A 22,588-nucleotide genomic window follows, 5' to 3' on the forward strand; every position below is an offset into this window, starting at 1 on the left:
CGAACTCTGGATCACCAGGTGACACTACAGCCTAAAACCTACACACTAAACCCTACACCCTCAACCAAACACTACCATGGCTCCATACCATACCCATCTACTGTCCCTGACCTTTTTGTATGTGCTCAATGTGTCCCACCTGGAGTAGGTCACCAGGTAACATACACTACACCCTATACCTTAATACCTTACACTCTACTTCTATCGTCTATCATGGACCAATACCATACGGATTATCTGTCCCTGTTCCAAGGCCTCACATGCCTCATGACAGGCCACAGGACAGTACCATACCACACCCTCTATTAGATGGTGTTGTATCACACCCTAGACACTGGTTAAGTAGTGTTATTGTGATGTGTTTCCTCTATAACCCAGGCTTGTTGTTGAGCCTGCTTCAGAGGACTGACTGTTAGTTTGGAGTGGCAGGGCAGGCAGTGGGTATCATAACAATGTCTAGACAGACAGAGAGAGAATGCTTATTAAAACAGGCCTCAGATCCTAGTTATAGGAACACATACTGACACACACACCACACATTCCTCCCTCTGTTTACTACGAGACATGAAACCGCAATCTAATTTGTCTAGCGTATTGTCTGCTGCAGTAGCAAGTGGTTTGCTCCCTATTTGAGAGAGAAATGTTTTCTCTGTGAGTGGTTTCATTGAATCTTATGCTACAGAGGCATAGCAGAAGATCAACCATTTCACTAAAGGCTTTAGAATCCGCCTGGGGGCATTATGAAATGACATGCGATGTGTGTGGCTCTGGATGAGCAGATTGAGCTTGTCTAGATTTAGGTACAGTACAGTAGCTGCCTGGCTCTTTGAAGAGTTGGACTGGAAACTAGACCAAATTCCTGTATATGTAAAAAGCTGCATGGCTTTTTAAAGATGTTCTGTTGAGCTTGCTAAAGCCAGGCCTGGAGGTTAACTGGCAGGGGGCAGACTGACTTGTGATGTCGGTGAAATGTGTCCCTCTGATGTTGCCGTAGTGGGCTTGACCTCTGTGTAGAATTTCTCGGGGTCAGATACAGATGGGTCTATATCACCACAGGCCATTTTCAACTTACCATCAAAACATCAAGAGGTGTGTGTAGGGAAGGTAGGGAGGGGGATTGTGTGTGTGTGTGTGTGTGTGTGTGTGTGTGTGTGTGTGTGTGTGTGTGTGTGTGTGTGTGTGTGTGTGTGTGTGTGTGTGTGTGTGTGTGTGTGTGTGTGTGTGTGTGTGTGTGTGTGTGTGTGTGTGTGAGAGAGATAATCTTGTCCAAAGCAACCTCAGCTAAGAAAAACAGTGTCAGACAGTGGTGGAAGTGGACACCAGCGCTTGAGTGAGATTGAGGGGTTTGTGTGTGTGTGAGAGAGAGGTGGAGTTATCTATTTCACTTGCTTTGGCAATGTAAACATGTTTACCATGCCAATAAATATCATTAAATTGAATTGAAAGAGAGAGAAAGAGACGGAGAAGGAGTGTTTGTGTGTGTGAACGACCTGAGAGACAAGGCAAGAAGGGACTTCTATGCCATCAAAAGGAACATAAAATTTGACATACCAATTAGGATCTGGCAAAAAATACTTGAATAAGTTATAGAACCAATTTCCCTTTATTCTTATGATGTCTAGGGTCCGCTCACCAACCAAGAATTCACAAAATGGGACAAACACCAAATTGAGACTCTGCATGCAAAATTCTGCAAAAATATCTTCAGTGTACAACGTAAAACACCAAATAACCCCACAGCCCCAGGGGAGCAACACAATTAGACCCAACCAAATAATGAGAAAACAAAAAGAGAATAACTTGACACATTGGAAATAATTTACAGAAAACCCAGAGCAAACTAGAATAATATTTGGCCCTAAACAGAGGGTACCAGTGGCAGAATACCTGACCACTGTGACTGAGCCAAAATTAAGGAAATATTTTTACTATGTACAGACTCAGTGAGCATAGCCTTGCTATTGAGAAAGGCAGCTGAAGGCAGACCTGGTTCTCAAGAGACGACAGGCTATGTGCACACTGCCCACAAAATGAGGTGGAAACTGAGCTGCACTTCCTAACCTCCTACCAAATGTATGACCATATTAGAGAGACATATTTCCCTCAGATTACACAAACACACAAAGAATTTGAAAACAAATCCAATTTCGCTGAACTCCCATATCTATTGGGTGAAATACCACTGTGTGCAATCACAGCAGCAGGATTTGTGACCTGTTGCCACAAGAAAAGGGGCAACCAGTGAAGAAGAAACACCACTGTAAATACAACCTATATTTATGTTTATTTATTTTCCCTTTTGTACTTGAACTATTTGCACATCATTACAAAACTGTACAGTGGCCTGCGAAAGTATTCACTCCCCTTGGCATTTTTCTTATTTTGTTGCTTTAAAACCTGGAATTAAAATAGATTTTTGGGGGGTTTGATTTACACAACATGCCTACAACTTTAAAGATGCAAAATATTTTTTATTGTAAAACAAACAAGAAATAAGACAAAAAAAACTGAAAACTTGAGCGTGCATAACTATTCACCCCCCCAAAGTCAATACTTTGTAGAGCCACCTTTTGCAGCAATTACAGCTGCAAGTCTCTTGGGGTATGCCTCTATAAGCTTGGCACATATAGCCACTGGGATTTTAGCCCATTCTTCAAGACAAAACTGCCCCAGCTCCTTCAAGTTGGATGGGTTCCGCTGGTGTACAGCAATCTTTGAGTCATACCACTGATTCTCAATTGGATAGAGGTCTGGGCTTTGACTAGGCCATTCCAAACATTTAAATGTTTAAACCACTCGAGTGTTGATTTAGCAGTATGCTTCGGGTCATTGTCCTGCTGAAAGGTGAACCTCTGTCCCAGTCTAAATCTCTGGAAGACTGAATCAGGTTTCCCTCAAGGATTTCCCTGTATTTAGCGCGATCCATCATTTGTTCAGTTCTGACCAGTTTCCCAGTCCCTGCCGATGAAAAACATCCCCACAGTGAATGAAGCATGGTGGTGACAGCATCATGCTGTGGGAAACTGGCCAGCATCCCAGAGTCGCCTCTTCACTGTTGACGTTGAGACTGGTGTTTTGCGGGTACTATTTAATGAGCCTGCCAGTTGAGGACTTGTTTCTCAAATTAGACACTCTAATGTACTTGTCCTCTTGCTCAGTTGTGCACCGGAGCCTCCCACTCCTATTTCTATTCTGGTTTGTGCTGTTCTTTGAAGGGAGTAGTACACAGCGTTGTACGAGATCTTCAGTTTCTTGGCAATTTCTCACATGGAATAGCCTTCATTTCTCAGAACAAGAATAGACTGATGAGTTTCAGAATAAAGGTCTTTGTTTCTAGTCATTTTGAGCCTGTAATCGAACCCACAAATGCTGATGCTCCAGATACTCAACTAGTCTAAAGAAGGCCAGTGTTATTGCTTCTTTAATCAGAACAACAGTTGTCAGCTGTGCTAACATATTTGCAAAAGGGTTTTCTAATGATCAGTTGACTTTTAAAATTATGAACTTGGATTAGCTAACACAAAATGCAATTGGAACACAGGAGTGATGGTTGCTGATAATGGGCCTCTGTACGCCTACGTAGATATTCCATAAAAAATCTGCCGTTTCCAGCTACAATGGTCATTTACAACATTAACAATGTCTACACTATTTCTGATCAATTTTATGTTATATTAATGCACCACAAAATTGCTTTTTTTTCAAAAACAAGGACATTATTAAGTGACTCCAAACTTTTGAACGGTAGTGTATATAAGTCACAAGGACTTATACAGGATACTACCCGCTACATCAAAACCTTCACTCCAAATCAAAATTCCAAACTGAATAGCAAACCAAAACCGGCAGAAGAAACATAGCAGAAACCTGGAAATACCATCTAACCCAAACCTGAGTGAGTAATATTCAGTCTGAAGCTACTTCTGAAGCCAAAAATGAAAAGACAATCATCTCTAGATATTTTGTTATATATAATGACTTGATGCTAATTGTAGGCTACTAAGCTACAACGCTTGCTAGGACAGCCCAGACGTCCCGGCTGCAACTTCAATTTGCTCTGAGGTGTGAAGTGAGAGGTGTGAAACCCTTGAACCCAACAAAGGCAGCAGAGCATCACAGCCTCCCCCACCCAAATGCAGAGGCCTCTGATGCCCTCTGCTCCATACCTTCCTCCCTTGCAGAGGTCATCACAGTACAGTACCCCTTAGATATAAAAAATAACACTGCATGGAATGAGTGTAAAAAGAAGCTCCTCACTGACAATTCAGAGACACTATTTGCTGATTGTTAGAAAGAGGGTAAAATATGCAGCTTAATTTTCCACCCCTTCCCCTGGCATGGCACAGTGCTAAAAGAGCACACTCCCCCTCTTTCAAGAGAGAGGTGTTAGGTTCTGAACAAACAGAGTAAAATCTATGAAAAGCTCAGTCACACAAGTACATCTGTATACCTTCCAACTAGGCAGTCATCTCCTTGCATGTCTAAGATAGACACTCCTTCTCTGTTGTTAGGTTCATCTTACTGGTATTGTCATGGCCCTGCCTAAGTATAGGACCCTCATGGGTTTAGAAATGTGTGTGTGTGTGTGTGGCCCCCCTCCGAGCAGTGTCTTCTCTCTTTAACTGTTGACCTTATCTCGAGTTGAGTTCCACATCCCACATGGTCCTAGATCCTCAGCAACTGACCTGCCTTATCAGGAACTGAAACGAGTCTGTTGCTCCTTGCCTCCTTCCAAATATTCCATTTGAACAGAATATTAACTTTCTACACTCCCCCTTGTCTCACTCAGTAACTTTCCATACAGCAAGTTCCTATTCACCCTTCATTGACTCCAACATATACATTTCTTATACGTGTAAAGTACTCAATAAATTCTTGAACATGAACAAGTATATTTTAAGCTATAATCCAACAGATTCTACAGATGTCGATGGTGGAAACTCAGAATACTAGACATTGAGGACCATGAAACTGAAACAACCTCTGCCAACATGTACAAGGCTTGAACAGGGATGGTGCATGGCAAACTCAAACAATTTCAGCAGGACTTTTATGGGATCAAAGAGAGAGCGCAGCAGGAGAAGCTCACTCTTGGTGACGACTCCCCCATCCTGAGCGAGTCTAATCACACCCCCACCGCAAATTGCCCCGCAGACGTGCAGCCCCAAAAGGAGAATCAACCTATAGCACTGAACAGACCCACTACTGCACTGCTCCTCTATTGTTGAGAGATAAATCCACAGAGCTGGAGAGAGAGATGGTGGAGCTCAGAGAGCTAGTCCACACACCCCAGACAGCACAAACTAGGGTTGAATAGCAGGAACCGGTTTACTGAGATTTACAGAAATTTCCCACCCAAACCCACTCCCATTTCCCGTGATAAATAACTGTGGGAATCCAGTAAATTCTAATAAATTATTTATATGAACGGCATGACATGAAGTGTAACTGCTAAATGATATGTGATGTCTAAATCTGGCTTCTCTACAGCCTTCTCTGCTTTCTGCGTGATCAATCATCAACGGTCAGAGTGGGGACAGACAGCCCATCTCAGTGTGGAATGCAGTTCACAATGCATGTAGACATATCATCTCATCATGGGAATCTTTTGTCTTGTAACAGGTAGACCTACATTTGCTGCAGCACAGCCTATGCTACATTAATATCATGACTGAATGTGCATCTAATTTACACATCTCCATCTGGCTTTCCATCTAATTTACACATATCCATCTGGCTTTCCATCTAATTTACACATATCCATCTGACTTTCCATCTAATTTACCCATACCCATCTGGCTTTCCATCTAATTTACACATATCCATCTGGCTTTCCATCTAATTTACCCATACCCATCTGGCTTTCCATCTAATTTACCCATACCCATCTGGCTTTCCATCTAATTTACCCATACCCATCTGGCTTTCCATCTAATTTACCCATACCCATCTGGCTTTCCATCTAATTTACACATATCCATCTGGCTTTCCATCTAATTTACACATATCCATCTGACTTTCCATCTGGGAGAGGGTGCTCCATCACACCACCGTTCTTCACCGGATTGGGTCCGCCATGGGTCAGATGATGGAGAGGATGGACCGATGGGAGAGGGCCCCTCCATCACACCAACGTTCTTCACCGGATTGGGTCCGCCATGGGTCAGATGATGGAGAGGATGGACCGATGGGAGAGGGCCCCTCCATCACACCACCGTTCTTCACCAGATTGGGTCCACCATGGGTCAGATGATGGAGAGGATGGACCGATGGGAGAGGGCCCCTCCGTCACACCACCGTTCTTCACCGGATTGGGTCCGCCATGGGTTAGATGATGGAGAGGATGGACCGATGGGAGAGGGCCCCTCCACCAGCACCACCGTTCTTCATCGGATTGGGTCCGCCATGGGTCAGATGATGGAGAGGATGGACCGATGGGAGAGGGTCCTCCATCACACCACCGTTCTTCACCGGATTGGGGCCGCCATGGGTCAGATGATGGAGAGGATGGACCGATGGGAGAGGGCCCCTCCACCACACCACCGTTCTTCACCGGATTGGGTCCGCCATGGGTCAGATGATGGAGAGGATGGACCGATGGGAGAGGGCCCCTCCATCACACCACCGTTCTTCACCAGATTGGGTCCGCCATGGGTCAGATGATGGAGAGGATGGACCGATGGGAGAGGGCCCCTCCATCACACCACCGTTCTTCACCAGATTGGGTCCACCATGGGTCAGATGATGGAGAGGATGGACCGATGGGAGAGGGCCCCTCCGTCACACCACCGTTCTTCACCGGATTGGGTCCGCCATGGGTTAGATGATGGAGAGGATGGACCGATGGGAGAGGGCCCCTCCACCAGCACCACCGTTCTTCATCGGATTGGGTCCGCCATGGGTCAGATGATGGAGAGGATGGACCGATGGGAGAGGGTCCTCCATCACACCACCGTTCTTCACCGGATTGGGGCCGCCATGGGTCAGATGATGGAGAGGATGGACCGATGGGAGAGGGCCCCCTCCACCAGCACCACCTACCCCTGCTTCAGCATCCGGCTCCGGGGCCCTGCGTCTGGCGATCCCCAGGGAGTATGATGGGACGGTGGCTGGGTGTCAGGGGTTTCTCCTCCAACTGGAAATATACCTAGCTCCCGTCCGTCCGACTCCCTCAGGGGAGGAGAGCGTGAGCGTCCTCATCTCCTGTCAGACGGGGCGAGCCCTGAGCCCTGCAAATGCAGTGTGGAATGGCCCAGACTTGGCGAGGGATCACTACCCCGAGTTTACCCGCCGCTTCCGGGCTGTGTTCGATCACCCACCGGAGGGCCGTGCGGCAGGTGAACTGCTGTTCCACCTGTGACAGGAGACGAGGAGCGCGCAGGACTTTGCCCTGGAGTTCCGGGACCTTGGCCGCAGGAGCGGGGTGGAACGACAAGGCTTTGATGGACCTCTCTGCTCTCTGCGCCTGATTCCTATCTACACACCTAGTCTGCTGTGACAGTTACAATGAAAATGTGTACTTGTTGGGGGTACTGGAGGACTAGGGTTGGAAATCGCTGTCATAGACTGACCAGGTGAATTCAGGTAAAAGCTATGATCCTTATTGATGTCACTTGTTAAATCCACTTCAAATCAGTGTAGATTGGGGAGTAGACAGATTAAATAAGGATTTTTAAGCCTTGAGAGAATTGAGACAAGGATTGTGTATGTGTACCATTCAGAGAGTGAATGGGCAAGACACAATTTAAAAATATATATATTTAACTAGGCAAGTCAGTTAAGAACAAATTCTTATTTACAATGACGGCCTACCCCAGCCAAACCCTATAACGACGGTGGGCCAAGTGTGCGCCGCCCTATGGTACTCCAAATCACAGCCGGTTGTGATACAGCCTGGAACCGAACCAGGGTCTGTAGTGACGCCTCTAGCACTGAGATGAAGTGCCTTAGACTGCTGCTCCGCTCGGGAGCCCCACAAGATTTAAGTGCCTTTGAACAGGGAATGGTAGTAGGTGCCAGGCGCACCGGTTTGTTTCAAGAACTGCAACGGCGCTGGGTTTTTCATGCTCAACATTCATCCAGGATGGGATCTACAGGGTGTCGAAAGCATTCCACAGGGATGCTGGCACATGTTAACTCCAATGCTTCCCAAAGTTGTGTCCCGGTGTATAAAAAAATGGTCCACCACCCAAAGGACATCCAGGTAAATCAACACAACTTTGGGAAGCATTGGAGTTAACATGTGCCAGCATCCCTGTGGAATGCTTTCGACACCCTGTAGATCCCATCCTGGATGAATGTTGAGCATGAAAAACCCAGCGCCGTTGCAGTTCTTGAAACAAACCGGTGCGCCTGGCACCTACCCTGTGGAATGCTTTCAACATTAGATCCCATGCTGGACGAATTGAGGCTGTTCTGAGAGCAAAAGGGGCGTGTGCAACTCAATAATAGGAAGGTGTCCTTAATGTTTTGTACACTCAGTGTATTTATATGCTTTTGAAAGACTCTTCCAGTTTTGGCGGGAAATACCTGTGCTATCCTGGTGCACAAGTACAGGACATTACAAGCCTGCTTCCTACCATTCTGCGACAGATTCTGGGGGCTGATGTTGTTGTAGTCCATGTGGGGTCTAACTACATTTGGATGGCTAGCTCGGAACTGCTGTAAATGGATTGTAAAAAACTGATACGATCGCTGAAAGTTTTCCGGCCCTGTTCCATTGTTGGGCCACAGCTGTGAAAGATTCAGCAGGCTACTGGCATTACTGTAAGATTACTGTAGCTCTGTTGGCAAAACTTTTATATATAACTTTCTGGAAACAGTAGATGCTCTACAGGAATGACAGAGTCCATCCAAATCATCTTGGCTCCTGGACTCTGTCCACGCATTTCAAGGCTGCGTTGAGACGATGATTTGTCATCAATGACCCAAGCCCTGCTCAGATAATCCCTAACATTGTGTGACTGAGTTGTCGTAGTGCTGCAGCAAATGTACATTGTCCCAGGAACGTTTGAAGTCATATTGTAAGTAACCTAATTTATGTCACTCTAACTTCCTTGAATGCCTCTGTCGATCCTATATCAATTGTATGTAGTAATCATGCATCTACGGTGTACCCTAGTAGGACGTTTGCTGTGTGCAGCTTACCCCTGCACTATCATAAATATCAGTGTGTGTACTTCCGATAAGCAGTTCAGTATATCAATGAAAGCAAACAAGCATCCCAGAAAAGTGCAAAAAATAGCCCACCTTAACATATGTCACCTAAGAAACAAGGTTCATGAGATCGATAACGTGCTAATAACAGATGACATTCATATCCTGACTATCTCTGAAACACACTTAGATAACACCTGTGATGATATACTGGTAGCAATACATGGTTATAACATCTGCAGAAAAGATAGAAATGCCAACAGGGATGGTGTTGCGGTCGATATTTAGAGCTACATTGCAGTAAAGCTAAGAGGGGATCTCATGTTAAATACTGTTGAAGTAATATGGCTACAGGTTCACTTGCCTTACCTAAAGCCCATTCTGGTCAGTATCTGGATAATGTGTGAAATGTTTGATAATGTATGTGATACCAACAGAGGTATATTTTCTGGGTGACCTAAATATTGACTGGCTTTCATCAAGCTGCCCACTCAAGGAAAAGCTCCGAACTGTAACCAGTGCCTCAAACCTGCTTCAGGTTATCAGTCAACCTGCCAGAGTATTTACAAACAGCACAGCTATGAAATCATCCACATGTATTGTTCACTTCTTTACTAATGCTGCAGAAATCTGCTTTAAAGCAGTATCCAAAGGCATTGGATGTAGTGATCACAATATGGTAGCCATATCTAGGAAAACCATCGTTCCAAAGGCTGGACCTAATATTGTGTAAAAGAGGTCCTACACAAGGTTTTGTAGTGATTCATGTGTTGATGATGTAAATCATATTTGCTGTTCTGTGGTGTGTAATGAGGAGTAACCAGATGCTGCACTTGACACATTTCTGAAATTGCTTACTCAAGTTACTTATACGCATTCAGAAAATGACTGTAAAAAATGTTATATCCCTGTGGATTGATTGACAAATTTTATGGTTGAGAGGGATGTGGCTAAATGAATGGCACCCTGGCTGCATAACTGATTTGCAAACCTACTGCATATTGAGAAATCATGTGATTTAAACAGAACAAAAAGAATAAGAAACTACAGTGGTTGCTCCACTAAATGTTTTGTGATTATGCTGCGGGACATAGAGGTCATTTGTGGATTAGTACGGTACCCTGCGTCGCCTCTTCATTGCTCCAGACCACCACAAGGGGGAGTTAGAGCACAGATTATACTTTTGGGTCCTACTGGGTCCTACTGTGTCTCTAACTGACAATGAATGGGTGACATAAACCAAAATAGAAACTGATAATTTTGCACGACTTCAGTATTACTTACTAAAACTGTTATTACACTAAGGTTTTTATTATTTTATTTTGTTAGGATTATTTTACTGTAGTACTGTAGGCCGCTCCCAACCGGTCACGTTATACAGCGCCTGAGTGGCGCAACGGTTGCTACAGATGCTGGTTCAATACCCGTGCTGCCCTCGGCTGGGAGACCCATGAGATGATTGTAGGTTTTTGGTTTCTCATCCTCTAAAAACAAAAACAAACAATTCTAAATATCAAACTGGCTTTATTTACAAATTAGTAACAATGTCTTACCCCATGTTCAAGAATGGTCATTTTGTCACTAATTTGACCTTATTTTAAAAACAAAATCATCTCCAAAATATTGTTAATTTTTAAACAAAGCGATTATTATTATTATTCATTTAGAATGATAAAAAAGCCCGTTGGATATTCTCACAGATATATTATTAACCCTGTTATTAGCAGGACAATATATATTGGTTATATTGTACATGGCTCCCGAGTGGCGCACAATGGGATTGCCTTGCCGTTCTCCAGCTGTATCCACTGAAAGTGCGTCAGGTTCAAGGCACGAGGGCAGGGGGCACGGGGTGGACCGCAGAGCCGCGCACAGAAGACCGACCTAGCCCATGGGGAAGGGAGGAGGAGAAAGGGGCAGGGGCATTGCTGGCAACACTTTAAGGGGCATTGCACTAATAATGGAGCTGACTAGGGAAACGTTCCCGCTGTTCTGTTCTTAGTGCCAGGCTGCACGTTCAAACTAAAACAATGTAACTAACAATGGCATCTTTATGTTTTCATTAATAAGATAATGATAAAAATACTCTTTCAAAATGACAATGTTTATTTAGTTGTGGATCCATAACACACCTACTCATTCCAGGGTTTTTCTTTATTTTTAATATTTTATACATTGTAGAATAATAGTGAAGACATCACAACTATGAAATAACACACATGGAATCAGTTAAGAACAAATTCTTATTTACAAGGACAGTCTACTCCTTCCTCCCATTGGGGAATTGAACCCTGGTCTACCGCGTGCCTGAATTCTCTAGTACAGCCACTATTGAAGACTATCAAATGCTTTTCAAAGATGCCCTCTGGTGGTCAAAGTAGCACGAATTAGCATTATTGGTACCAGAGGTTCACGCTTAAATAACATGCAATAGAATTCTGCGGCACCATGCTAGCTGCGCCGCAGTACGCTGCAACTTGTAAAGGGCGAACCACTGTACACTATGAAATGAAGATATATTATATCAAGAATGATATTAAATGCTTTGGGGCACCTTAAATAACATTTTGGCCAAAAAGGCAAACTCAGCTCTATCATTCATTGAATCAGTTCGCTCATTCCTCACAATACCCACTGATATTGCCAACTGTAATTTGAATTCAGTAAAATGAGTGTGGAAGAAGTGAAAAAATGATTGTTGTCTATCAACAATGACAAGCCATCAGGGTCTGACAACTTGGATGGAAAATGACTGAGAATGATAGTGGATGATATTGCCTCTCCTATTTGTAGCCAAGTTCAAATCCCAGAGCTGACAAGGTACAAATCTGTCGTTCTGCCCCTGAACAAGGCAGTCAACCCACTGTTCCTAGGCTGTCATTGAAAATAAGAATTTGTTCTTAACTGACGTGCCTAGTTAAATAAAGATAAAATAAAAAAAATCTAAGCCTACAGTAAAGTGTGTTCCCTCAGGCCTGGATGGAAGCAAATAGCCAGCCAACCAGCCTGTGACCAACCCTTACTAAATCTTTGGGAAAAAATATGTTTGACCAGATACAATGCTATTTTACAAAGCTATTTTAACAACAGATTTTCAGCATGCTTATAGGGAAGGTCAATCAACATGGGCGGTGCTTACACAAATGACTGATGATTGGCTGAGAGAAATTGATAAAAAAGACTGGGAGCTGTTTTGTTAGACTTCAGTCTTTAGACTTTATCGATCATAGTATGCTGCTGGAAAAACCTGTATGTTGTGGCTTTATACCCCCTGCTATATTGTGGATTGAGAGTTGCCTGTCTAACGGAACACAGAGGATGTTCGTTAATGGTAGCCTCTCCAAAATAATCCAGGTAGAATCAGGCATTCCCCAGGGCAGCCCCTTAATATTTTCAATGTTTACTTATGACATCACACTGGCTCTGAGTAAAGCCAGTGTGTCTGTACACATCAGCTACTACAGCGAGTGAAATCACGGCAACATTTAACAAAGAGCTGCAGTCCAGGGTTACTCCAAGCAGTTTAGTCACCTCGGCTTTCTCAATTTCCATATTATTCATTTACAAGATTTAGTTGAGGTTTAGGGTTTAGTAAATTATTTGTCCCAAATACAATGTTTTTTAGTTTTGTTATTTCTTGCCACCTATTCTGAAACTGACTGCAGCTCTTTGTTATGTGCCGCAGTGATCTCACTCGCTGTAGCAGCTGACGTAGTGCTGAGACCACTGTTATGGTCAAAACATATTGATGCAATAGTAGCTAAGCTGGGGAGAAGTCTGTCTATAATAAAGCGCAGCTCTGCTTTCGTAACAACAATATGATCAAAGCAGTTCCTGCAGGCCCTAGTTTTGTCGCACCTGGAATACTGAGCAGTCATGTGGCCAGGTGCCACATAGAGGGACAGGGCAGCATGGCTGGCCCTTAAATGTACATGTAGAGCTAACATTAATCATATGCATGTCACTCTCTCATGGTTCAAAGTATAGGAGAGAAGTGTTGACATGCTGAATGTACTGAGCTGTCTGTTTAAACTACTAGCACACAGCTCGGACATCCATGCATACCCCACAAGACATGTCCCCAAGTCCAGAACAGACTATGAGAGGCACACTGTACTACATAGAGCCATAGCTACATGGAACTATATTAGAGGTCAACCGATTATGGTTTTTCACTCCGATGCCGATTATTGGAGGACCAAAAAAAGTTGATGCCGATTAATCGATCGATTTTTATATACACTGCTCAAAAAAATAAAGGGAACACTTAAACAACACAATGTAACTCCAAGTCAATCACACTTCTGTGAAATCAAACTGTCCACTTAGGAAGCAACACTGATTGACAATAAATTTCACATGCTGTTGTGCAAATGGAATAGACAACAGGTGGAAATTATAGGAAATTAGCAAGACACCCCCAATAAAGGAGTGGTTCTGCAGGTGGTGACCACAGACCACTTCTCAGTTCCTATGCTTCCTGGCTGATTTTTTTGGTCACTTTTGAATGCTGGTGGTGCTTTCACTCTAGTGGTAGCATGAGGCGGAGTCTACAACCCACACAAGTGGCTCAGGTAGTGCAGCTCATCCAGGATGGTACATCAATGCGAGCTGTGGCAAGAATGATTGCTGTGTCTGCCAGCGCAGTGTCCAGAGCATGGAGGCGCTACCAGGAGACAGGCCAGTACATCAAGAGACGTGGAGGAGGCCGTAGGAGGGCAACAACCCAGCAGCAGGACCGCTACCTCCGCCTTTGTTCAATGAGGAGCAGGAAGAGCACTGTCAGAGCCCTGGAAAATGACCTCCAGCAGGCCACAAATGTGCATGTGTCTGCTCAAACGGTCAGAAACAGACTCCATGAGGGTGGTATGAGGGCCTGACGTCCACAGGTGGGGGTTGTGCTTAGAGCCCAACACCATGCAAGACGTTTGGCATTTGCCAGAGAACACTAAGATTGGCAAATTCGCCACTGGTGCCCTGTGCTCTTCACAGATGAAAGCAGGTTCACACTGTGCACATGTGACAGACGTGACAGTCTGGAGGCGCCGTGGAGAACGTTCTGCTGCCTGCAACATCCTCCAGCATGACTGGTTTGGCGGGTGGGTCAGTCATGGTGTGGGGTGGCATTTCTTTGGGGGGCCATGTGCTCGCCAGAGGTAGCCTGACTGCCATTAGGTACCGAGATGAGATCCTCAGACCCCTTGTGAGACCATATGCTGGTGCGGTTGGCCCTGGATTCCTCCTAATGCAAGACAATGCTAGACCTCATGTGGCTGGAGTGTGTCAGCAGTTCCTGCAAGAGGAAGGCATTGATGCTATGGACTGGCCCGCCCGTTCCCCAGACCTGAATCCAATTGAGCACATCTGGGACACCATGTCTTGCTCCATCCACCAACGCCACGTTGCACCACTGTCCAGGAGTTGGCGGATGCTTTAGTCCAGGTCTGGGAGGAGATCCCTCAGGAGACCATCCGCCACCTCATCAGGAGCATGCCCAGGCGTTGTAGGGAGGTCATACAGGCACGTGTAGGCCACACACACTACTAAGCCTCATTTCGACTTGTTTTAAGGACATTACATCAAAGTTGGATCAGCCTGTAGTGTGATTTTCCACTTTAATTTTGAGTGTGACTCCAAATTTAGACCTCCATGGGTTGATACATTTGATTTCCATTGATCATTTTTGTGTGATTTTGTTGTCAGCACATTCAACTATGAATATTTCATTAATTAAGATCTAGGATGTGTTATCTTAGTGTTCCCTTTATTTTTTTGAGTAGTGTATATATAATGACAATTACAACAATACTGAATGAACAATGAACACTTATTTTAACTTAATATAATACATAAATAAAATATATTTAGTCTCAAATAAATAATGAAACATGCTCAATTTGGTTTAAATAATGCAAAAACACAGTGTTGGAGAAGAAAGTAAAAGTGCAATATGTGCCAGGGAAAAAACATTTAAGTTCCTTGCTCAGAACATGAGAACATATGAAAGCTGGTGGTTCAATATTCCCAGTTAAGAGGTTTTAGATTGTAGTTTATTATAGGAATTATGACACGTTGACTATTTCTCTCTATACTATTTGTATTTCATATACCTTTGACTATTGGATGTTCTAATAGGCACTTTAGTATTGCCAGCCTAATCTCAGGAGTTGATAGGCGTGAAGTCATAAACAGCGTGTGAATCAAGCATTGCTAAGAGCTGCTGGCAAACTCAGTAAAGTTTGAATGAATGCTTACGAGCCTGCTGCCGCCTACCAACGTCAGACTGCTCTATTAAATCATAGACTTAATTATAATATAATAAATACAGAAATATGAACCTTTAGTCACAAATATGGTCAAATCCGGAAGTGACACAGTTTCCCTAGTTAATATTGCCTTCTAACATGAATTTCTTTTCACTAAATATGCAGGTTTAAAAAAAATATACTTCTGTGTATTGATTTTAATAAAGGCATTGATGTTTATGGTTAGGTGCAACGATTGTGCTTTTTTCGCGAATGCGCTTTTATTAAATCATCACCTGTTTGGCGAAGTAGGCTGTGATTCGATGATAAATTAACAGGCACCGCATTGATTATATGCCACACAGGTCAAGCTAGTTAACCTAGTAATATCATTATACATGTGTAGTTAACTAGTGATTATGTGAAGATTGATTGTTTTTTATAAGAAGGTTAATGCTAGCTAGCAACTTACCTTGGCTCCTTGCTGCACTCGCGTAACAGGTGGTCAGCCTGCCACACAGTTTCCTCATGGAATGCAATGTAATCAGCCACAATCGGTGTCCAAAAATGACGATTACCGATTGTTATGAAAACTTGAAACCGGCCCTAATTAATCGGCCATGCCGATTAATCGGTCGACCTCTAAACTCTATTCCACATCAAGTAACTCACGCAAGCAGTAAAATCAGATTTTTAAAAAACTGATAAAAATACACTTTATGGAACAGCGAGGACTGTGAAGAGACACACACATATGTGCAAACACACATATAACATCCACACTATACACACATGTACACCTGGATTGTGTGTTGTAGTGGCCTGAGGGCACACACTTAATGTCTTGTGAAATATTTTGTCAAATGTATTTTAATGTTAACATTTTTTATTGTAATGTATTATACTGCCTTAATTTTTGCTGGACCCCAGGAAGAGTAGCTGCTGCCTTGGCAAGCATGGTGATGGCTGTTCCATGTTATGGGTATGCTTGTCATCAGCAAGGACTGGGGGATATAAATATACGAAATACAGCTATAAGCACAGGCAAAATCCTAGAAGGAAAACTTGGTTCAGTCTGCTTTCCAACAGACACTGCGCGACCAATTCACCTTTCAGTAGGACAATAACATAAAACACTAGCTGAAACCTACACTGGAGTTTCTTACCAAGCTGATTGAATGTTCCTGAGTGGCCAAGTTACAGTTTAGACTTAAATCGTCTTGAAAATCATCTATGGCTTGACTTGAAAATGGCCGTATGGCAATGATCAACAATCAACTTGACAGAGCTTGAAAAATTTTTTAAAGAATAATGGACAAATGTTGTACAGTCCAGGTGTGGAAAGCTGTTAGACTTACCCAGAAAGACTCACAGCTGTAATCACTACCAAAGGTGATTTTAACATGTATTGACTCAGGGTTGTGAGTACTTGTAAATTAGAAATGTATGTATTTAATTTCCAATACAAAAACTTCTAAAAACACTTTGTTATTATGTGGTATTGTGTGTAGATGGGTGAGAGAGAAAAACATATTTAATCGATTTTGAATTCAGGCTGTAACACAACAAAATGAGGAATACGTCAAGGGGTGTGAATACTTTCTGAAGGTGCTGTATTTGTCTATTTTCTCTTTCATATTTCACATTTTTGCATATTGTTAAAACACTGCATATTGGCATTAACATTGTGTGAGTGTTATGTTTAATGTTCATTACTGATTGTTGATTTCACTTTTGTTTATTAGCTATTCCACTTGCTTTGGCAATGTAAACATGTTTCCCATGCCAATAAAGCCCTTTGAATTGAATTGAGAGAGGGAGGGAGAGAGAGAGCGAGGTAGAGAGAGTGGGAGAAAGAGAGAGGGAGTGTGAGCTAGCTGTGAAAAGGGCATGCAGGGGTCAGGGTGAAGACAGGGCAACAGTGTCTGCCATTCAGATTCACACACACACACACACCCTAGTTCCCACCGTGAGTCTGATAGCACTGAGCTGCTGAATTTGCGGCTGCTGCTTGACTGGATGTGGGAAAGGTTGTTCGTAAGTGAGAGTGTGCTGTTTGACATGGGAGTCAGGCGTATATACAGTTGAAGTCGGAAGTTTCCATACACCTTAGGCAAATACATTTAAACTCAGTTCTTCACAATTCCTTTAACTACAATCCTAGTAAAAAATTCCCTGTCTTAGGTCAGTTAGGGTTACCACTTTATTTTAAGAATGTGGAATGTCAGAATAATAGTAGCAAGAATTATTTATTTCAGCTTTTATTTCTTTCATCACATTCCCAGTGGGTCAGAAGTTTACATACACTCAATTAGTATTTGATTGGCATTGCCTTTAAATTGTTTAACTTGGGTCAAACGTTTCAGGTAGCCTTCCACAAGCTTCCCACAATAAGTTGGGTGAATTTTGGCCGATTCCTCCTGACAGAGCTGGTGTAACTGAGTCAGGTTTGTAGGCCTCCTTGCTCGCACACACTTTTTAAGTTCTGCCCACAAATCTTCTATGGGATTGAGGTCAGGGCGTTGTGATGGCCACTCCAATTCCTTGACTTTGTTGTCCTTAAGCCATTTTGCCACAACTTTGGAAGTATGCTTGGGGCCATTGTCCATTTGGAAGACCCATTTGCGACCAAGCTTTAACTTCCTGACTGATGTCTTGAGATGTTGCTTCAATATATTCACATCATTTTCCTCCCTTATGATGCCATCTATTTTGTGAAGTGCACCAGTGCACTCTCCTGCCGCAATGCATCCCCAGAACATGATGCTGCCACCCCTGTGCTTCACGGTTGGAATGGTGTTCTCAGGCTTGCAAGCCGCTTCCGTTTTCTTCCAAACATAATGATGGTCATTATGGCCAAACAGTTCTATTTCTGTTTTATCAGACCAGAGGAGATTTCTCCAAAAAGTACGATCTTTGTCCCCATGTGCAGTTGAAAACCTTAGTCTGGCTTTTTTTATGGCGGTTTTGGAGCAGTGACTTCTTACTTGCTGAGCGCCCTTAAAAGGTTATGTCGATATGGGACTTGGTTTTACTGTGGATATAGATACTTTTGTACCTGTTTCCTCCAGCATCTTCACAATGTCCTTTGCTGTTGTTCTGGGATTGATTTGCACTTTTCGCACCAAAGTACGTTCATCTCTAGGAGACAGAAGGCGTCTCCTTCCTGAGCGGTAAGACGGCTGCGTGGTCCCATGGTGTTTATACTTACTATTGTTTGTACAGATTAACGCGGTACCTTCAAGCATTTGGCAATTGCTCCTAAGGATGAACCAGACTTGTGGAGGTCTACAATTTTTTTTGGTGGAGGTCTTGGTTGATTGGTGGAGGTCTTTTTTGGTTTCTTTTGATTTCTCCATGATGTCAAGCAAAGAGGCAGTGAGTTTGAAGGTAGGCCTTGAAGTACATCCACAGGTACACCTCTAATTGACTCAAATGATGTCAATTAGCCTATCAGAAGCTTCTAAAGCCTTGACATCATTTCCTGGAATTTTCCAAGCTGTTTAAAGGCACAGTCAACTTAGTGTAAACTTCTGACTTCAACTGTATGTGTGTGAGTGAGTGTGTGTGTGTTCACAGCAATCATTCTATGAAATCACTTCAGTGTATTTACATGTAGTTAGGGGTTGAGCAGTGGACAGGACTGAACATGCTTCACATACTCTAGTATTATAGTATGAAATACCTCATCAACAGTTCAATTCAAAGGGCTTTATTGGTATGGGAATCAAGTGAAATAGATAATACACTAAAGTGAAATAAATCATCAAAAATGAACAGTAAACAGTAAACATTACACAGTTTCAAAGGAATAGACATAATATAATATTAGTGCTATGTACATTGTTATAATGGCGTGCAAATAGTTAAAGTTCTCTCTCTCTCTGGTGTGTGGTTAGGAGTCCATGTGGAATGTTGGCAGAGCCGTAGGAGGAGAGGAGGGAGTGGAGGAGGGAGGAGGACCACACATTCCTCCCAGCAGAAGTGCTAGGCAGGGGTTGGGGAGTTGGGTTGAGGTGGGGGGCCACGGTAAATGTCTCCCTGACACACACACACCCTCCCGCTCGTCTCCAAGAATCTGTTTGGTAAAGCCAGACGATCAATCCACTTTCTTTAACAGCCTTCAGCAGCTTCATTTGTAACTCCTCACCCCTTCCTTCTACTGTCATTATAATGCGTAGAACAGGTATGAGTGCCTTAGCAGCCAGCTGGGTCCTCCTGGCAGCAGTCTGCTGCTCCAGGTACAAGTTGCCCTTGGCACAGATCCAAGATCAGTTTACCTTAGCCCAATCCTAACATTAATCATTAGGAAGGGGGTACACAAACTAACCTTAGATCAGTGCCCTGGGGCAACTTTATACAACTTGTAATCTGTTAGAAAGGCTTACAGATTCATTCACAGGATGAGAGTAAAACCAGTGACCCATGTCTTTGGTGTCGTGGCGTCTCCCATAGCAACGAGCTGGGCGGTCATTCTATTGCTTACACACCTGGTCTGGGGGGGGGGGCAATAGAGGGTGAGGGGGAGAGGAGTATTGAGGGAATGAGAAAGAGATGGAAAGAGGGAGAGGAGGAAGGGAAAAGGGAACTAAGGTTGTAACACACAGATAAGATTGGTTGGCTTCAGTTCCGGCAATGGTTTCAGTTGTGAATAGTGTCTTTGAAGTGAAGCAGGGTGCTTTTGATGTGAAACCTGATACTAATGCCCCAAAACCTCCCTCCTTCATTCCATCTCTCTCTGCAGCTGTGAAAATCACCGAGGCAGGGTTAACTAGGGTTAGGAGGTGGAGATGAGGTGTTGGGGCATTGGCTAATGTGAGAGTTCCTCTCATAAACCATGTTATGTGTAAACTCAGTCATCTCAGAGGAAAAGGGAGAAGTGTTCAACAGCATGGATTGTGTCTGTTTGTCTTTTTCCCTCTATCTGTCTCCCTCTGCCTGAAGGAACCAAATTCACGATACACCAAATCACATTAGCTTCTAACTCTAATGTCAGCCGCTGTGTGTTCTCCAAACCCTATACACCATGCTGGAAATGTCCAACCCCTTAATCCAGACCAGACCTCATCACCTGGCCCCAGTGAGCCATGGGGGCAGCAGCATATACAGCCTTGAAATCCCATCTTTGTTCAGCTTGTTATCAGAGCTGTTCCCCCACAGACCCTCTGTCGGTTCAATGATAATACCATGTAAAAGCACGGAATCCCCCCACCTCCCACACACACCGGCTGGCCCCATCTGGGGGTGCGGTGGTGTACGCGGCCTCTCTGTGTGAGGAGGTTGTCTGGATGTTTTTTTTGCGTCGGGGGGGGGAGTAAGCCTCTTGAGTTGAGGATACACTAGAGCAAACTGTGAGCTGAAGACAACAAACCTGTCTTTGCTGAAGGAGTGTGGTGAGGTGAAACAGACACATTTGATATTTGGGGGGCTGAGAAAGTATGGGAAAATAAGATTACCATAAATCTCTGAACACTGAATATCCAAATGTTCAGGGCTGCTTTTATGGGAGTGAACAAACACATCATTGTGAAATCTTAAACCATTGCCAGAACACACGTGGGCATGTAACGGGTCTTTACTTTGAGGGTTGGAACTCCAGTGATATCAGTCCTACAAGTCATCTGTAATTCTTATAATAGTGTCAGGGAATGTCCCAGTGTATGTTCAAGTATTATTACACCACTATGACATCATAATTGAGTTCAGGTGCATCCTGTTTCCATTGATCATCCTTGAGATGTTTCTACAACTTGATTGGAGTTCTCTTTGGCTTTCAGGCCAAAGAGTTTCAATCTTGGTTTCATAAGACCAGTGAATTTTGTTTCTCATGGTCTGAGAGTCTTTTGGTGCCTTTTGGCATGTCCAAGCAGGCTGTCATGTGCCTTTTACTGAGGAGTGGCTTCCATCTGGCCACTCTACAATAAATGCTTGATTGGTAGAGTGCTGCAGAGATAGTTGTCCTTCTGGAAGGTTCTCCCATCTCCACAGAGGAACTCTGGAAATCTGTCAGAGTGACCATCTGGTTCTTGGTCACCTCCCTGACCAAGGCCCTTCTCCCCCGATTGCTCATTTTGGCCGGGCGGCCAGCTCTTGGAAGAGCCTTGGTGGTTCCAATCTTCTTCCATTTAAGAATGATGGAGGCCACTGTGTTCTTGGGGACCTTCAATGCTGCATTTTGACATTTTTTAGTACCCTTCCACAGATCTGTGCCTTGACACAATCCTGTCTCGAAGCTCTATGAACAATTCCTTTGACCTCATGGCCTAGTTTTTGCTCTGACATGCACTATCAACTGTGAGACCTTACATATACAGGTGTGTGCCTTTCCAAATGATGTCCAATCAATTGAATTGACCACAGGTGAACTCCAATCAAGTTGTAGAAACATCTCAAGGATGATCAATGGGAACAGGATGCGCCTGAACTCAATTATGATGTCATAGTGGTGTAATAATACTTGAACATACACTGGGACATTCCCTGACACTATTATAAGAGTTACAGATGACTTGTACCATGTTCACCTTCTAACAAGACAACGACCCTAAACACACAGACAAGACAACGCAGGAGTAGCTTTGGGACAAGTCTCTGAATGTCTTTGAGTGGCCCAGCCAGAGCCCGGACCTGAACCCAATCAAACGTCTCTGGAGAGACCTTAAAATAGCTGTGCAGCGATGCTCCCCATCCAACCTGAAACTCCCCAAATACAGGTGTGCCAAGCTTGTAACTTCATACCCAAGAAGGCTTGAGGCTGTAATCACCATATCAATAATATGGCTTGAGATCTTCAGATAAGGCCATCATTTTTGGAATAAAGAAGTGTGCCTATGCATCATCAGGGTTTCAAACGTGGGGCAAGACACATCACATGGGAGTTGACCACTGGTCTGAAAACCAAACATTTCTGTTCCTGGGACAGAGCAGCAATGCATCACATCAAAAGTGAGAAAATAGCTATTGTTTAACTGTGCAACCATTGAAAATAAGGTTGAATGAAGATACATGAGTTCAATATTATGCACATTTGTAAGTGCATTTATAAATGGTTAATAGCTGGAGGTAAATAGTGGCTCACTATTTAGCAAGCACTGACTGGCAATCGCACTATTTTGACCAATTTGTTATAATGCATTTACAAATGATGAATTAACCGTTAATAATGTAATTACAAACCCTTTACAAAT

At 43.6% G+C, this 22,588-nt stretch overlaps 1 protein-coding gene across 1 annotated transcript in view; it reads left to right on the forward strand.

Moving 5' to 3' along the window:
• LOC135557699 (tyrosine-protein phosphatase non-receptor type 14-like) overlaps positions 1–22,588 on the forward strand; it is a 93,736-nt gene that overhangs the window by 41,839 nt on the left and 29,309 nt on the right.

The sequence above is a fragment of the Oncorhynchus masou genome, chromosome 16 (genome assembly GCF_036934945.1).
Source record: "Oncorhynchus masou masou isolate Uvic2021 chromosome 16, UVic_Omas_1.1, whole genome shotgun sequence".
NCBI classification, from domain to species: Eukaryota; Metazoa; Chordata; class Actinopteri; order Salmoniformes; family Salmonidae; genus Oncorhynchus; species Oncorhynchus masou.